This window comes from Podarcis raffonei, chromosome 8, assembly GCF_027172205.1.
Source record: "Podarcis raffonei isolate rPodRaf1 chromosome 8, rPodRaf1.pri, whole genome shotgun sequence".
Taxonomy (NCBI): Eukaryota; Metazoa; Chordata; class Lepidosauria; order Squamata; family Lacertidae; genus Podarcis; species Podarcis raffonei.
Genome location: NC_070609.1, coordinates 44,569,552 through 44,588,738, shown reverse-complemented (window position 1 = coordinate 44,588,738; position 19,187 = coordinate 44,569,552). Strand labels below are relative to the sequence as shown.

At 45.2% G+C, this 19,187-nt stretch overlaps 1 protein-coding gene across 4 annotated transcripts in view; it reads left to right on the top strand.

The window, feature by feature from the left end:
- The window catches only part of LOC128419203 (cadherin-8), a 230,619-nt gene that overhangs the window by 85,899 nt on the left and 125,533 nt on the right, over positions 1-19,187 (top strand). The gene's annotated exons all lie outside the window — the stretch shown is intronic.

Below are 19,187 nucleotides of genomic sequence, written 5' to 3'. Positions count from 1 at the left end.
GCATATACAGGTGGAAAATGTGCATTGAAATGCATACATAGTGAAAAGAACATACATAATGCATTATATTAATGCAAAAATGGTATATTAGGCAATATTGTATGCAACAGTGTGTACATTAGAATAAATTACCACTAAAATGCTGGTGAATTTTCATGCAGATTTTTTTTTAATTGCCAAGTGGTATGGAACTGTGGAGAACTGAAGAATGGGGGGAAATAAGAAATTCAGAGAACCCAAAATTTAGATATTCATCCATCACCAGCAGGATGTGGATGGCCCTTTAATTACTCTGGTTCTAAACTGTTTAAGGGTTTAGTCAAAACTAGCAATGTATCAACCCTGGGCAAATGGTAGATGAACATAAAAGTGTTTGTTTCATTTCCCCGTCTCTTAGTTACATTTGCAAATCCATAGTTGACTAAAGCAATATGTTTAGCTCCTCTGGATGAGTGGTTGGCTAGACTGCAAAGTCTTTTGTGCAGAACACGTGGATTACATTTATATTCCAATCATAGTGTTGTGGTGGAGACTTGTGCTGCTGAAGCAGATTCATCAAGATTTGTTCCAACACGCCACTATAATCCTATTGATATTTGGTTGATGTTTAATTATCTGTTTGTGTGCATTCTTCTACACAGATGCACCACTTAGGATATGCGGCTACATACTTATCTATTTCCCCTCTTCCAACTATAATTAGCCAGAGACACGAAAAGGAAAGATGTTGTGTCTGGGAGCGGATGGTAAGGTCCTTGAGTGGATTTAATCAATTAACTGTTTGAATGGAGAAGCAGCAAAGCATAATGAGAAGCTCTGAAAAGCAAGAGAGGAGTAAGGGGTGTGTTGCCACTAACTTTTCAAACAGCAGTATAAAGGTCTTGTAACTCAGAAAAGCTACAAGCTTTGCATAAAGTTCCCATTCCAGTCCTTGACATCTCCTGTTAAAAAGATATGAATGCTGGAAAGACCTCTGCTTAAGGCTGCTGAAGAGTATAATGTTAGTGGATTAATTATTATAATTTGGAGAGATGCCCACCACTGAGGGGGAGTGATGGCTCAAGGAAGCAGAAGTTAGAAAATTTTGCTTTCCCAGGACACCAAGGCAAAACTCATCACCATGGAGGAGATCAAGGTGTGGTTTCAAGAGACTGTGGAGCAGGCATCAGGACTGATGTCAGAAATGTCTCCTTTGGTGTCATGAACTGGCAGGAAAATGGGGAGAGAGGAGGAAGAGGATCCCAGTGAGGGGTGTAGCTGGGATTGGAGCACACCAGAACAAGCTGGTGATGGGGAAGGAGAGACTGGTGTAGGAACTACTCACTGGGTGACAGAGGATGATGAAGGGATGGGGGTCAGTGGACAGGGACCAGAGCAGCATGACCAACCACCAGAGCCAGAGGGGCCTCTGTCTCCACAAACATGGGCTCTGAGGCACAGGGAGCAGCAGGTGGGGCACTACAGGAGACTACAGGCAAGGGCCCACAGCCAAGCTCCCTCGCTGGCCAGATGGGGCTTCCTCAGCTAGAGTAGGCTTGGAACAGGTGAGAGTCACATGCCTCGTCAAGCCTGGATGCTGTAATTAGCATGCAAAGTACAAAAGGGCAGCAGAGCTGAGGTGCTGTGTCTGCTCAACTGCCCGTGTTGATGGACCTCAGCTTGCATGCTCCAGGATCTTTGTGGGACTGTGCTTTGGGCTGGACTTTGGGCATGTGCATTGACCCTAGACTGGGGACTTGCTGCCAGGTAGGCCAGGGTTTCAGGACAGAAGGGCTCAGAGCAGGAAAATGAACTCCAGGGCCCACAGGAATAGAATCCACCTCCTTGGATACATCCACATATTGGATCCATATTCTCCTCAAAGTTTCAGTTGCTAGGGGGCTTTCCCTCTGAGGAATCCTGGTCTGAGGCCATGCCATAAATCAGGGTCAGTTGAGGTGTGTGTGTGAGAGAGAGAGAGAGAGAGAGACACCAGCATGCTGTGGGGCATGCTGATGTGAGCTGTGCGCTCCAGTAGGCATGCTGATGTCAGACGCATGTATGCAGCATGCATGGCCCTGGGCACCCACAGTCCCGAGGCCAAGCCAGTGGGCTTGTGTGAGGTTATTAAAATACAGTGGTACCTTGGGTTACAGATGCTTCAAGTTACAGACGCTTCAGGTTGCAGACTCCGCTAACCCAGAAATAGTACCTCAGGTTAAGAACTTTGCTTCAGGATGAGAACAGAAATCGTGCTCCCGGCGGCGCCGCGGCAGCAGGATGCCCCATTAGCTAAAGTGGTACCTCAGGATAAGAACAGTTTCAGGTAAAGAACCTACCTCCAGAATGAATTAAGTTCTTAACCCGAGGTACCACTGTAAAAGAATTGAGAAATAAAATTACTAAATCATTCACATTTGCATCATGAGGGTGCATTACACTCACACTTCACAGAGAGACACACAAACAAATGTGAGAAGTCTCTAACTAACTGGAGAGTGTTTTTCTTTTGGAACTGGCCAACAATGTGACTTTTAGTAATTTCTATAAAGCTGTCAAGGCGAGATGCTCATAAATGTTTACTTGGAAAAGAGCCCGGGCACTTTATTGCCACTGTTGCGTCCTGTCAGGCTTCTGGAAACAATAGACTGCCCTATTGCAGTTTTTAAAAAACCAGAACTACAGCCGTACACATTAGTGTAAGAGGCCAGAACTGTCATTTTGCTGACAGCCAGTACAATTGGTTGTACAAAGCCATCTTCCCTTCTAACTGGAGTGGGCCCAGGAGCGCTTTCGGAGAGAAGTTTAGGCTGGCTTGTCAATTACAAGTGCTTTTGGAGGTTTGATGTCTTTGCTCCTTTAAATCACTTCTGCGGAAATTGGCAAAGGCCTTCACCACCACCGTGTCAGCTCCTATGACCCAAACATAGGTTCAATATGTTAAGCTCCTTAATTATACAGCGCGGAAAACACAGCAAAGGCCTGGGGTTGAGATATTTCTATTTTTGCCAGCTTCTTGGCAAGAGACTGTAAACACTCACATGAACCAAGATGCTCGGGGTTGTGCAGACAAAACAAACAAATGGTTGGGATGCTGGACTAAAATGTTAATAAAGTCCATGCTTCAAAGCACTTTGTATCCAAGGTAGGGCTTAGGATACAGGAACATAGGAAGCTGCCTCATACAGAGTCAGAACTTTAGTCCATGTAGTTCATTATTGTCTTCACTGACTGGCAGCAGCTGCCCAGGAGCTGGAGATTGGGCCTTGTGCAAGCAAGGCAGATGCTCTACCACTCTACCACAGCCCTTAAGCTCTATCAAGTTCAGGCACCTGTTTCCACTAGCAGCCAGAGAGGTGCATCTCAAAAGCCTTCTCTCACTGTATCCTAGCAACTGACATTCAAAGGCATGCAGTCTCTGACAGGTAGCATATAGGCATCATGACTACAGTTTTATAAACCATCATCTTCTACTGTATTTGTATAGGCTTTATGCACACTTTAGAACACTGACCAGCATTCTCACATATGCAGGAAGCCTCCGCAAGCAATCTGCTCTCTGAGAGGTGAACCAGATGCCTTTGGGAAGCCTACAAGCAGGTTGCAAAGGCAGGAGTAACCTAATGCTACAGTTCTCCATCAACTGGCCTTCAAAGGCAGGCTGTCTCTTATCCCTGGTAGGGCATGTAGCCATCAAGACTTAGTACCTATAGTCTTGCCCCTTCTTTGTGGCGCTATGGGCAAAGAGGCCTGCATGAGAAAGGGTGTGTCTGTGTAAATAGACCATGAACAGAGCATTGCCCACCCCCAAACACGGCGTGTCCTACTTCCAGTGTTTCCTACTTCCAACCTAATACACAAAAGAGGCTCAAAGTGATAGATTTTATTCCTTCTTTCCCCTGTGAGCCCCACTTTGGAACAGCTGTTCTTAAGCAGCATGTGCATGTCCCATTGAATTACTTGGATTATGAATGACTGTAAAAAGCAGTTCAGTATAAACAGCAGTTCTACTGCTTTGATTCAAGTTCAAACCTGAGTCTGTTACTGCTTTCGCAGTCCCCGTCCCCCCCAAATTGCTGCCACTTCTTTTCTCCCCTCTGCTTTTAGGCAACTGAAAGCCACTACATTTGTTTTACAGTTACAATAGCAACTGCAATACCACCACAGGCTATTTTATTATGTCTAAAGCTGAAATAAAGGGGAAGTTTGAATGTTCTCCCCAGGGAGGCTTGCCTGGCGCCTTCATTACATATATTTAGGTACCAGGCGAAAACATTTCTCTATAACCAGACCTTTGGTTGATTAACGTTCTATGACCTTTTAAATGGGTTTGTGGGAGGGGGGTTATTGGTTTATTATTATTATGTATTTGTCTTCTCATTTTGTATTTCTACATTGTGAACTATTATGTAATCTTTGGATGGAGGGTGGTATGCAAATAATAATAGTTTCAACCCTTCTGCACATTTTTACTTGCAATGCCCTTTAAATGAGTAGCAGCTACCAAAAGGCATTAGTTATGATAACTACATAGAACTTTCAGGTTCAGAGAGAGGCTGAATACATACTTACCTGCTTAGAGCCCAAACTAGAATCACTCAGAGTTGTCCTCAGTGTCCTGCTTTTAATCTAGATGTATTCTAGATCCTGGGTCTACAAAAGTGAGTGTGGTCACTCAATATGCCTTTGAAAACCGTACTGTTAATTAGGTTTCCCATGCCTTTTCCACATCCTCCAACACATTTATTGAGCAGATGTGGATACATGCCACCCCACCCCCACCCCGCGTTGCTGGGACCACTTCCATCTGTTTTAAAAATGACACATTGTGGGGTAATATAGAATCCATGTGCCTTGAGATTTTATTTTGAAAATGAAATTAGTCTGTGAAAAAGCACTTTCCAATGGCATAAAATATGCAATAGGTGCAGATTGTGTGTGGACTAGGTAGAAAAAAACCGCTGGTTTGCAGTGTGCATTGAATGAAGATTATAATGTCATGTGTGTGCAGCCAGAGTATTGTTTTAAATAACAGTAGATGTGGGAGGGCAAGGGATCAACAACAAAGGAGGGCTGTTGCTTTCAGAGACAACATCAATAATTGGCATCATTGAGCAGCTATCAGGGCCCCTATGACCTGAGATATCAAACTACTGGTGCCCTTTATGCTCTCCCCTAACCCCCCCCCCGCCCAAAGCTCTAACCTAATGCTTCACCTAGCCACCATTTTGATTGCCCAACCAAAGGCCCTGGCACAGTACCATTCTAGACCTAACTTCATGGCAATCCACAGAGCATCTCATATGACGCCCTGTTGCTGCTCACTGCTCTTCATTTCTGGCAGGTTAGCCTGCCAGGGCCCAGTACTGAGGAAGGGACTCAACCGAATGCACTCTGTCCTGCGGTCAAAACTGGAGCCAGACTCTGTTTGCTTTCATAGTTTAGAAACAGGATGACAGACTAGGGTGTCTCCAAACTCCAACTGTATCTTTGTGGGGGAATCTTGTGGAAGGAAGTACAGTACTTATCAGGTTTGGTCAGTTCGAGTAGATTAAAGCAATCTGTTGTCCTGATGCACCAAATCTACAAAATTTATTTATATTCCAGAAATGGGGTAAATAAATGGTAATTGGCCATTTCCACTTCCATGTCCACTAAAATTCTCCAACATCCTAAACGAATTCTTTGTCATATAACCACCTGATAAACAAATTGGAACAAATTCTCATTGAAGAGCAGGTATAATCTAACCTCTTGTGTAAGCCTTGTGCAGAGGGAATACAGGGGGGAAATATCATTTTGAGGAGCCCTAGATCAAACCTTTGATGTGTTCTCATATTTTATAGAATATTTGGTTGCAGGGGAAGATGTTAAGATGAAAAACATATTGTTGACAGTCAAGAATTACGTAGTCTTCATTGAGTTGTCAGGATCTCTTTCTCCTTCATTCTTTCCATTTTCCTGGTAGAAAATCCTGAATGACTTTTTTAAAAAAGAGAAAAAACGTTGTCAGTTTATACCTTACTTTGTTCAAGGTTTTTGTGCAGCAAAGGTTAGGATACATTTGGAAGCTTTCATGCCTTGAAGTTACGTTACGGTTCTGCATGCCCCAGAACTGGAGAAGAACTTGTATATGCTGTGAAGCCCTTAAGCAACAAAGATGTTGTACAAGCTATCTCATTTTTCGATAAGTGCACCAAGTTATAAGTGAGATTGAGGGGGAGTGCATTAATCTCTCCAGCCCTCCACAAATAAAAATGCTGAGATCTCAATGAAAAGAGGCATTTTATTTGTGGAGCGCTGGTGTGATTAATGCAGTTGCCCTCTATCTCGCATATAACTTTACACACTTATCTAAAAATGAAATAGCTTGTGCAACATATTCATTGCTTGAGGGCTATGCAGCAGCTATATACAAGTTCTGGGGCATCTGGAACTGCACTGTACCTCCAAGGAATTAATATTTACAGCACCTTCTCAATCTTTTACTCCAGGGAAGCTAGATCAAAGGAGTTTTTCTTGTACAAATGAGGTGAAAATGTTGGAAGCTGCCCGATACCAAGTCAGACAATTGGTTCATCTGGCTCAGTATTGTCTACACTGGCTGACAGTGGCACTTTCTAGGATTTCAGTCACGGTTCTCTCCCAGCCCTACTCAGAGATGCCAGGGATTGGACCTGGGATCTTCTACATGCAAAGCAGAGGCTCCACCACTGAGCTATGACCCTTGCCATGACAAGATTGATCCCTCCCATTTTACACCACACAGGTAAAGTGTATAAGGAAGACACAGTCCTTCTTTGTATTAAGATCATACACATGATGGCAATATGAGTGGGAGTAGAAATTTGAGTTTAACTCACCTAGTAACTCCCTGTAACAGGGACTACAAGCCCTGTTGCTTCTGTTCTGTAGCCAAAATAGCAGAAGGAGTAGGTATACTTAGGCATGGAGGAACCCCAAGGGTTGCAGAAATAATTCAAAACAGAACAACCCCTGGAGGAGGGGGTCCCAAAAACAGTCCAGGGATGACTGAGGACAAGCAACATGCCTGCCACTATGGTTTCATAAATTTACATTCCACCACAGAAATAGCAAACTGATTGAACACAGCCAACACTGAAAGAAGTGTTAGTGACCTTCATTAGTCCCTTCAATCTCTTTCCTAGTCCTGTTCATAAACTGGGAAAATAGGGTATTCTAGCTGATATTTCAGCATGGCAGCAAATATCACATGAGGGGTTCTGAAACTTATTGCTTCTGCCCTGAGCTCCTTCCAAAGGCTTCCAGCTTCTGAGGATAGAACTGGTTGAGTATCATATATGCTTGAATATCTATGTCAGCCTCTTCTAACCCAGGGCCCTCCATATGTTTTGGGACTACAACTCCCCTCTGCCACAGACAATATTAGCAAGCATGAGCATTAGCACCAGGCAATGTCTGGTACAACAAGAGAGGAAGTTAGCAGTACTAAGTTGGTGTTTAATTACCCTGTGTAATTAGCAAACCTCTCCAAATTCTCTGTGTTCACTTTCTAGGTTTACATTAATATTTTAACGTGCTATATTTTCTGAGACCCTGTACTAAAAGGGCTCTAATACTGTGATCAACCTCAAATTAGCCCAAAGGGTAAACTGAAAGCTAGTAAAACAGATGATAATATAATCTCAAACATTATAAAATATGGTTATGGTGAAACAGTTGTTAAGAAAAAATGTATAACATCCTGCACTTTTGTTTCACTGTTTGAACATCCTTTGCATAATCAGCTCCTTGAATTTGTCTGCTGAGGAACTATCGGAACAGTGAGGTCAATAATGCATCAAATTCTGCAGAGCTGTAATGAAAATATATGAGGTGGTGGTAAAATGAAACTCTTTTTTAAAATCATGGTGTGTGTAGAAATTTCATATTCAATGGAGAGATAGAACTGGGTGTCATCGGAAACTGATGAACTTCACTCCAATCCTTGGATGATTCCTCTCAAAAGCTTCAGATAGATGTTGAACAGCATAGTGGACAAAATGGTACCCTGCAGGTCCTCAAAGGATTTTCCTGATATCGCCTCATAGAATTGTAGAGTTGAAAGGGACAATGAGGGTCATCTAGTCCAACCTCCTGCAATGCAGGAATCCTTGGCCTAACATGGGGCTCGAACCCAAGACCTTGAGATGAAGTCTCATGCTCATGAATCTGTGACAAATGAGCATTGAAGGTTTTAACATGGCACCAGCCAAATAATGTTTGTCTAAAAAATGTTTGTGAAATCACTTCCAGAAAAATATTATTCTACCTTCCAGGTGCGATGGAGAAATAATTAGTACATATATCTTTTGGGTTCCACTGGCAAGCACGTCGGGCCATTTTAAACTGATGTCAACAAGTAATTTGGGGTGGGTGGGAGGAGTGACATGTAGGTGACCATATATTGGTTGAATACTTCTACAAAGAGTGTGATGCACTTTCATTTATTCTTTTAATTTGATTTTAATTAATTTTATAACGAATGTTTTTAGAATGTTGGACTATTTTGATTGTTGTTAGCCGCCCTGAGCCCAGCTTCGGCTGGGGAGGGCGGGATATAAATAAATTATTATTATTATTATTATTATTATTATTATTATTATTATTATTATTATTGCAATTATAAGGGAGAGATGGTATAGATTTAGTGAAAAGAGACAATGAATTTACTAGATATCCTTGCAACTCAATTTGCCTGGAACATGTGACTCTGGCTTGCTGTAATGGAGTATCTCCATTGAGACCTCTCTAGGCCAAATTTAAAACTATCTTCTAAGGTGTAGGTTACCATAGCAAAAGCTGAATATTTTTTAGGGTTGCTTCATAACAAGACACAGTGATTTTAGACTGCCAAGCACTGTAGTTGGATGTGTTCAGAAAAAACTCAGTTGTATGAAGTGGGCACAATCAGTGGTGGACCTCTGGGTCTCAAATTTCAGTGGCACCCAGTACATTGCCAAAATTCGTTGTACCCTCTGCACTCCATTTTAAATCATAGTTGCAGCACTCTCTGCAGTGCCCCCAAGACACAGCACCCAATGCGTCTGAACTGGTCACACTCCCCTAAATCCAGCTTTGGTGCAATCCATCCATGAGTTTTGTACACATAGACCCCATTCATATCAAGCCTTAGAGCTCATTTATACAAAGATTGCCATTGCTGTCAATAATATGGGAGCAAATTTGGAGGCTCTGTGATCTGGAGAGTGTGGACTCTACACCATCCCCAATTTGGCCAAGGTGGCATCCCACCCACCTGCCCTGCATTCACCAGTGATATTTAAGGGGAATGAATAGGGTTTTCTTGGGAGTCTCCTGACATGTCTAGTCAGCTGAGCCAACTTTTTCACTTACTCCATCCTGCTTTTTATATCAAACTGTGCTGTAGTTAATTTGGCTAATTGTTGCACCTGTCTGGCACATAGTGTGTGATGGTTGTAGAAGAGCATCCATTCTTGGTGATCTCCTAGAGAAATCGTTCAAGTGAGATGCATTCTGCCAGTCTGCCTCATATTGCTGTCTGATGTAGGGGCAATAATAATAATAATAATAATAATAATAATAATAATAATAAATTTATATCCCACCCTCCCCTACCAAAGCTGGGCTCAAAGTGGCTAACAACAGTAAAAATAGCACAATTTACATAAAATCACAGTCAATTAATTGAAATACATTCTAAAATCATTTTTGAATCAAATTAATGGCAACCATTGGGCTAGAGTTCTATGAGGATTACAGAAGGAGAGAGGGGGTCAGGCTGTGCCTTGGCCAAAGGCCTGGTGGAACAGCTCCATCTTGCAGGCCCTGCGGAAAGATGTCAAGTCCCACAGGGCCCTAGTCTCTTGTGACAGAGCATTCCACCAGATTGGGGCCACAGCCGAAAAAGCCCTGGCTCTGGTTGAGGCCAGCCTAACCTCTCTGTGGCCAGGATTTCCAAGATGTTTTTATTTGAAGACCGTAAGGTCCTCTGTGGGACATACGAGGGAGGTGGTCCTGTAGGTACGAGGGTCCTAGGCCATATAGGGCTTTAAAGGTTAAAATCAGCACCTTAAACCTGATCCTGTACTCCAGTGGGAGCCAGTGCAGCTGATATAGCACCGGATGAATGTAATCCTATGGCAAGGACCCCATAAGGAGTCTTGCTGCGGCATTCTGCACCCACTGGAGTTTCTGGGTCAGTCTCAAGGGCAGCCCCACATAGAGTGAGTTACAATAATCAAGCCTGGAGGTGAACGTTGTGTGTAGTAGACATTCGTAGACTGCTCTTGGGGCCCTATAGGCATAACCCTACCTATTATCTTAATCATGACAATCCTCAACTCGCCTTCAGAATGAAGTAGCTATGAAAGATTCATATCTGTTATTTTTTGGGTGCTGGGCTTCAAGTCAATATGGTATTTCCCAGATTTCTCTCTTACCTCCACATTAGACCTAGGCCTATACTTGAAAAAAGAGGTTTTACACTGCTGCAGATATTTTAAGACTACTGGTTCACAAAGCTGGGACCTTTATTTACCTGGCCTGGCATCTTCATGCAGGGCAGGGGTGCCAACATGAATAAAATATTGGGAGGGGAGGGACAAGTCAGCCCTGCCCCATATAATTGATCACATGACGTGGTGCACACACAGCCATTGAATGGCAACACCCATCAACTTTGGGAGGTCCTGGCCCCCTCAGATTTTTTTTTGGGGGGGGCAAAGACCCCTCAGCTCCTAGGAGTTTGCTACTATCATGCTGGATATGTGGGCAATACTACCACTAGGGATTTTATCTTGTGCATGGGACGCGGGTTGCACTGTGGTCTAAACCTTGAGCTTGCTGATCGGAAGGTTGGCAGTTTGAATCCATGTGACGGGGTGAGCTCCCGTTCTGGCCTAGCTTCTGCCAACCTAGCAGTTTGAAAGCACGCCAGTGCAAGCAGATAAATAGGCACCACTGTGGTGGGAAGGTAAACAGTGTTTCTGTGCTTTCTGGCACTCATCACAGTCCTCTGTGCACCAGTGGCGATTTAGTCATGCTGACCACATAGCCCGGAAAGCCGTCTGTGGACAAACGCTGGCTCCCTCAGCCTGAAAAGTGAGATTAGCACTGCACCCTATAGTTGCCTTTGAGTGAACATAACCGTCCAGGAGTCCTTTTACCTTATATTGTGCAAGGCACCTATGTCATTAATTGTGAGCATATGCTACAAGTAGGTTCTTTTCTCAGGTGTAAGGTTGCAGTCCTAACAACACTTCCATGGAAGTAAACTCTACTGAATTCAACAAGACTTACTTCCAAGTAAACGTAGTTAGAATTACAGTCATCACCCCTTGCCAAATGGTTATTCACAGGTTTCTGTGGTTTTGGAGAGAATTCCATCTACTTCAGATAACAGCCTTGTATTGTTTCTCATAGGATTGCTTATCCTATATCGGGCAAGCATTGCCTCAAAAGACTCACTGTTGATAGTGTTTCTCAAGTGCCTTTCAGCTCGCTTCATCCAACAAACTCCTCTATTCGTTTTAAGAAAATGTTTGGATGCAGATAGTTCCTGCATGTGTGGGCGGATATTTGATTTGTGGAGGACTTGCAGGCGGAAAGTAAAATGGGAGGTTGCAAATAAACAGGACAGACTATAAAAAGAAAAGTGCCTGCTTGGAGGATGTGCTGACAAATAATGATCTCCCTCTCTCTCTCTGTATATATATATATATATTCAGGTGCACATAATAGTACAAACGTATTTTGTAGTACAAACATATTTTGAGTGTTTTATGTCTGTCATACAAATAGAGAACCTACATTGATTATAATGTTGTTATTTTTCAATTATTTTCTTCTGGATTCTGTACAGCAGGCAAGTAGGCATAGGCAAACTCGGCCCTCCAGATGTTTTGGGACTACAACTCCCATCATCCCTAGCTAACAGGACCAGTGGCCAGGTATGATGGGAATTGTAGTCTCAAAACATCTTGAGGGCTGAATTTGCCTATGCCTGCTACAGCATGAAGAAAATAGGTGATTGAGCTTATAGAGTCACCTGGGGACATGGAATATTCCTCTTGCTGCTGATCCCTTCTTACAATTATTGTTAAAACAGGCTTGGACTGGATGGCCCTTCAAACAGTAGCCCTCCAGAAGGTGCTGAACTACCACTCCCATCAGCAACACTGTAGTTTAGCAACACTTGAATGGCCAAACACAGACACAGACACACACACACCACTTGAAATATAGAATTATTGTATGTGATGTAGGATTCACGGCCACCCTAAAGGGGTTTTGGAACCAGAACCTGCAGCATATCCAGAGCTGCTGGTCTGAATAGTCCGGTTCAGCATAGGTGCTACCACCACTCATCTGCAGTTGAGAGCTTGAGAGCAGGGCCGTCTTACCCATAGGCACTAGGGGAGCAGGGCACCCGGGTGCTGGGCTCTTAGGGGCGCCAGGCTGAGAGTCCAGGGCCCGAGAGTTGAGTCTGGGGAAGAGCCCGCCTGTCGACCGGAGCACCGCAGCTGGCTCTTCTGCTGCGGGAGGCTCTTAGCCGCAGGTTTGGGGGCTACTGAGCCAGCAAGACACTGAGGTGGCCGGCTGGCTCCACCCTCCTGTGCGCCTGGGACTGGGCAACCGGGGGGGGTTGCTGGGCGGGTCTTTGCACCCTGGCGCCACATATGTTTAAGACAGCCCTGATTGAGAAAGAGAAACAATGAACTTATTGGTTCTGTATAGTTTGTGTTTTGTTTTTAAGGGGCGGGATCAGGGCTGCCTGGGAGTGGGGGCCCAGCCAACACGATGGCTGGGACAAGTTCCACAGGGGGGGAAGCACTGGGACATCCGATCTCGGTGATCATGGGCAGAAGGAGGAGTTACGCTAAGACCAGACCATGTCATTACCGAGGAGGCAGGTTTAGTCGTTGTTTGAAGACTATCCCTGCCTCCGGGTCTGGGCTTGACTGGATGGATACTGGAATCAACAGGGGAAACCCACATGACCTGAAGGTGTTGCTGTGCAATGTCAGGTCAATGATGAATAAAACCACTGCCATCCACGTCCTGATTGTGGATGGAGGATTTGACCTGGCATGTGTGACAGAGACCTGGTTGGAGGAAGCAGATGGGCCTGTCCTTGCTGCCGCTTGCCCACCAGGTTTCTCTTACGCACAGCAACCCAGGTCATGTGGCGGGGAGGGGGGGTTGCAGTGATTTTTAGGAAGTCATTAGTTTGCATCAGGCGTCCTACTGGGAAGACCCAGTTTTCTGAGTGCATGTTCTGGAAGTTGGGCAATAGGGGCAGTACAGGATTCCTTTTGGTGTACCGACCTCCCCACTGCACCAAGGATTCCCTGTCCGAGCTGCTTCAGGTTGTGGCGGATGTTCTCCTGGAGACACCTAGTTTGGTTGTCCTAGGGGATTTTAACATCCACGCCGACACGACCTTACAAGGGGCCGCTCGGGACTTCGTGGAAAGCATGGCCTCCATGGGGCTGTCCCTGAATAAGTTGGGCCCAACTCATAGTCATGGACATGCCTTAGACCTGGTATTCACCTCTAGTGACGTGGGTGATCTGACACTAAGTAAAAGTGAAACCAAAGAAGTGCCATGGTCAGATCACTTCCTGGTGCAACTGGACTTCTCCGTGACCCTTCCCCTCTGCAGGGAGGTGGGACCAATTCAGATGGTCCGCCCCTGCCACTTAATGGATCCAAATGGTTTCTAGAGAGTGGTAGGGGATGCTGTATCCCATGTTGATGGCCTTTCAGCTGATTCCCTGGTGGCCCGCTGGAATGCGGAGTTAACCAGGGCTATCGACTGTCTGGCTCCGAAGTGCCCTCTCCGATTACATGGAGCCCGGACAGCCCCGTGGTTTTCTTCGGAGCTGAGGGCGATGAAACAATTGCTGAGACGGCTAGAGCGTCGGTGGCAGAAAACTCACTCCGAATCTGACCCGACACAGGTTAGAGCTCAACGTCGAGCCTACCAAGTGGCGATAGCGACAGCGAAGAAGACTTTCTTCACTGCCTCTATTGCATCTGCAGAAAATAGTAGCAGGAGACTCTTTCAGGTGGTCCGCAATTTAACAGAACCACCTTTACCACCGAGGCCTTGTAAAGACCCCAAGATCTCCTGCAACGATTTTGCAAAGTTTTTTGCAGATAAAATCACTCATATTCGGAAGGAGCTAGACACCACCGTGGGAGCAGGGCTGGGGTGGGAGAGTGCTAGAGCCCTGTCTGGTCAAGTTGCATGGAATCAATTTCAATCCGTTACCCCCGAGGATGTGGACAGGCTGCTTGGACACGTGAAACCAACCACCTGTCTCCTTGATCCTTGCCCATCATGGCTAATAAAAGCAAGCCGGGAAGGGCTGGGTGATGGGCTCTGCGGCGTGGTGAATGCTTCCCTCTGTGAGGGAACATTCCCAGATCCGCTGATAGAGGCGGTCATTAAACCGCTTCTTAAAAAACCATCTTTAGACCCGGCCAGTATGGCCAACTATCGCCCAGTCTCAAATCTTCCATTCTTGGGCAAGGTGATTGAGCGTGTGGTTGCTGAACAACTCCAGGCACGCCTGGAGGATGCGGACCATTTGGATCCCTTCCAATCAGGGTTCAGACCTCATCATGGGACTGAAACTGCCTTGGTCGCACTGGTTGATGATCTCCGGCGAGCTAGGGACAAAGGTGAGAGTTGTTTCTTAGTTCTGCTGGATCTCTCAGCGGCCTTTGATACAATCGACCATAACATCCTTCTGGACCGTCTAGAGGGGTTGGGAGCTGGGGGCACTTTTATACAGTGGTTTCGCTCCTTCCTCCTGGGCTGTGTTCAGAAAGTGGTGGTGGGGGATGAGTGTTCAGACCCTTGGGCCCTCACTTGTGGGGTGCCTCAGGGTTCCGTCCTCTCCCCCATGCTTTTTAACATCTATATGAAGCCGATGGGGGGGATCATCAGGGGGTTTGGACTGGGTGTCCATCAATATGCAGATGATACCCAGCTCTACCTCTCTTTCAAATCAGAACCAGTGAAGGCGGTGAAGGTCCTGTGTGAGTGCCTGGAGGCGGTTGGAGGATGGATGGCGGCTAATGGATTGAAGTTGAATCCTGACAAGACAGAAGTACTGTTTTTGGGGGACAGGGGGCGGGCTGGTGTGGAGGACTCCCTGGTCCTGAATAGGGTAACTGTGCCCCTGAAGGACCAGGTGCGTAGCCTGGGAGTCATTTTGGACTCACAGCTGTCCATGGAGGCACAGGTCAATTCTGTATCCAGGGCAGCTGTCTACCAACTCCACCTGGTACGCAGGCTGAGACCCTACCTGCCCGCGGATTGTCTCGCCAGAGTGGTGCATGCTCTAGTTATCTCCCACTTAGACTACTGCAATGCGCTCTACGTGGGGCTACCTTTGAAGGTGACTCGGAAACTACAGCTAATCCAGAATGCGGCAGCTAGACTGGTGACTGGGGGCGGCCGCCGAGACCACATAACACCGGTCTTGAAAGACCTACATTGGCTCCCAGTACGTTTCCGAGCACAATTCAAAGTGTTGGTGTTGACCTTTAAAGCCCTAAACGGCCTCGGCCCAGTATACCTGAAGGAGCGTCTCCACCCCCATCATTCTGCTCGGACGCTGAGGTCCAGCGCCGAGGGCCTTCTGGCGGTTCCCTCATTGTGAGAAGCAAAGTTACAGGGAACCAGGCAGAGGGCCTTTTCGGTAGTGGTGCCCGCCCTGTGGAACGCCCTCCCATCAGATGTCAAAACGATAAACAACTACCTGACATTCAGAAGACATCTTAAGGCAGCCCTGTTCAGGGAAGTTTTTAATGTATGATATTTTAGTGTTTTTGGGTTTTTATGGAAGCCGCCCAGAGTGGCTGGGGAAACCCAGCCAGATGGGCGGGGTACAAATAATAAATAATAATAATAATTATTATTATTATTATTATTATTATTATTATTATTATTATTATTATTATTATAACTAGAGGTCCATCTAGATCACTATTGTGTACTCTGGTAGCAGTTCTCCAGAGTTTCAGGAAAGAGCTTTCCCCAGCCCTATCTGGGGGGTGGGGGGTGGGACACAGGAATTTAGCCTGTAACTTTATTCATGCAAGACAGATACTCTAGCAATGAGCTACTTCCCCCAGACATAGGAAGCTACCTTACGCGAGTCAAACAATTGGTAAATTGAGCTCGGCATTGTCTCCTCTGACTTGCAGCAGCTTTAAAAAACTGGGTATCTTCCCAGCCCTAGTTGGAGATGCTGGGGATTGAACTTGCGACTGTATACATGCAAGTCAGATGCTCTGACATCGATGCCTTGCTTTGCATATGCCTCCTCGGCCACTTTGATCTGTGGAACATACAGTTTTACAAGTGCCACACCTGCGAGGCATTGAACTTCCAATGTGGCAACCCTCTCCAGACACATGATTTGGACATGTGTTTGTAATTTTATCTGTAGATTAATGATACTCATTTTTATTGTTTTGTGTGCAATATTATGTAAAACCATTGGAAATACAGATGTTTTATATATATTTCAAAATAAATTTACAAAATAATGCTAGGTAACACTGACCTTGTGCTAAGGTCAGTGATGACTGCTGCATGTTGGAGTTGTGGGGCAGAAGGCACAGTGACCAACAGCGGGTAAATCCAGGGTCAATGACAGGCAGTGCCACCTAATAATAATAATTAATAATAATAATTTTTATTTGTATCCTGCCCTCCCCAGCTGAGGCCGGGCTCAGAGTGGTTAACATCATAAAAACAACACAATATGCATAAAAACAGACATCAATTAATTAAAATACATCTTAAAATTAATTGAGACAAGTTAAAATCTGGGCAGGTCTCAATTATCAGGTTGGAATTGAGAGTGGTTAATACTTGCCAGGACCAACTGTTTCCACTGATTATAGGTTTGCCCCATCCTCCTCCCTCCTACATTGTACAAGGGGATAATTGAAATTAAAGAGGAGGGAGCTGACAGGCAGTGGAATGAGTGCAAGTAACAATGCAAGCAGTCTGAGGGCAGACTGCCTTTGGTGGGACAGTGGCTCTTTCACCCTAATAGACCAGACTCCACTGGTTAAGGTGCTCCAAATATTTGGAGGAAAATCTGTATATAAGCACCACAAGAACGCAACATGACAGAAGCATCAAGGAGCGATGAGTGTCACATAAAAAAGCCATAGGACCCAGACCACTAGGATCTTTTCATAAACTTTATAACAGGGGTGAGAAACCTACAGCCCATGGGCCAAATTTTGCCCACTACAGGTCCTACATCAGGTGTAGGATAGGCTTACACATGGCTGGATTGGCTGTGAGCTTGAGTTTCCTGTGGGAAACTTAACTGCACAACTGATTCCTGCAGAAATCAGGCTAGACATCAATACCAATCAGCTGATAGGGGGTGACTTTGAGCCTATTCCTCACCAGAGGAACGAGCACTCTTCTCATGACCCATATGAGATACTTTGAAGTCCCAAGTACTTTGGTATGGTACTTTGAAGTCCCAAGTGTGACATCAGGTGGTTGACATGTGGGGGACACTGCCCACCTGTGAAATTTGGCCCATGAGGAGTAGTGGAAATAAGGATCTGGATTGCTGGTCCGATCAGGTTCTGCACTCCAGCCTTATATGCACTTCAGGTCTAGTTGTTCTTTTTTTCACTTAAGAGGTAAACTAGAGCACTGACTGTCAAAGGATAATTTTTTTTCTATCCACTTCTTGATGTGTTGGGTGGAGAACAATCGTTTAAGCAGGCAATTTCTTTTTTCTTAAATAATAGTAAATTGCTTGTTTCCTTTTGTGGTAACTATGAATGGTAAGTGCCTGTCATGGAGATTGTTGAGAGCATGAGAGAATTGCAGCCAGTTTAGGCATTTGATGAATCTTGACATTCCTTACATGTAGTGGGGTGTGGGATCATATGCATAGCTTTAACCGACAAGGAATGACATTCTCAATCAAAATATTGTAATGAATTCTTTCATAGAAAATACACAGGAAATTTGATATTGGGATACTTATAGCACAGTCATAGGAACATAGAACACAGGAAGCCAAGGGGTCTTCAGCCTCCTTAATATTTGTTGGAAGGGAGACAGGCCCCTGCAATGTTGAGGGAGTGAAGGAGGCCAAGCACAGAGCCGAGCATAGGTGTTTACATAGTGATGCAGGAAACAGCCTTCTCTCAGGCTGTGCCCTGTTTGTGGGATGCAGTAGAGGACAATGTGGTAGGATGATGGCACTCACCTCACCTCCCAACAACTGAGTTACTGCTGCCTACTGGAAAGTAGAGAAGGAGGGGTGGTGGTGGGGTGGAAGGGAGGAAGGGTACAAATATATTGGCAGTGTCAATGCATCACTCCTGCCAGTGTCTTTGCACCATTCCAACCACTGCTGTTTCACCTCTTGCCTTTTCCTTCACAGTAGACAGCAATGACTCAGATGTTGGGAGGTCAGGTGAGCATCACTGCCTCACCATGCCAGCCCCTACCAGGCGATGTTCCCTCCTTGGAAGCCTGCTTGGGCATCAACATTTATATCATATTAGCATGTAAAGATTTATGTGTTTGCTAAGTATTTTCAGTGCTTTAGGCTGCAATCCCAAAGGTGGTTGAACCTCACTATCCTCACTAACAAAGATAAAGAACCACAAAAGGGAGAGCAGAGTACTTGAAGTTGCCCGTCAACATTTAGCAGCAGTCTGGGCAGCTACCCTAACACAGCCTTTGCCATTATTCTGTGATGGTAGATGTTATTTCTATTTAAATAATAGAAAATGATTTCTAACTTTGCATTTATAGATACAGTGGGACCTTGGGTTACAAACTTAATTCGTTCTGGAGGTCTGTCCTTAACCCGAAACAGTTCTTAACCTGAGGCATGCTTTTGCTAATGGGGCCTCCTGCTGCTGCTGCTGCTGCTGCTGCTGCCGCCACCCGATTTCTGTTCTCGTCCTGGGGCAAAGTTCGTAACCTGAGGTGTTTATAACCCGAGGTACCACTATATAAATTTGTATATGGAATTTATATGCATCTGCCATCTTTTTGGTGACACATTTTTTTTTGGGGGGGGGAATAGTTGAGTGGCCACCTGCAGCTAGATATTGATTGGTAGGAGTCTTGAAGAATGTGCAGTGCTAGCCATACCCACAGCAGAGCTACATAAGTTAATGGACATGGC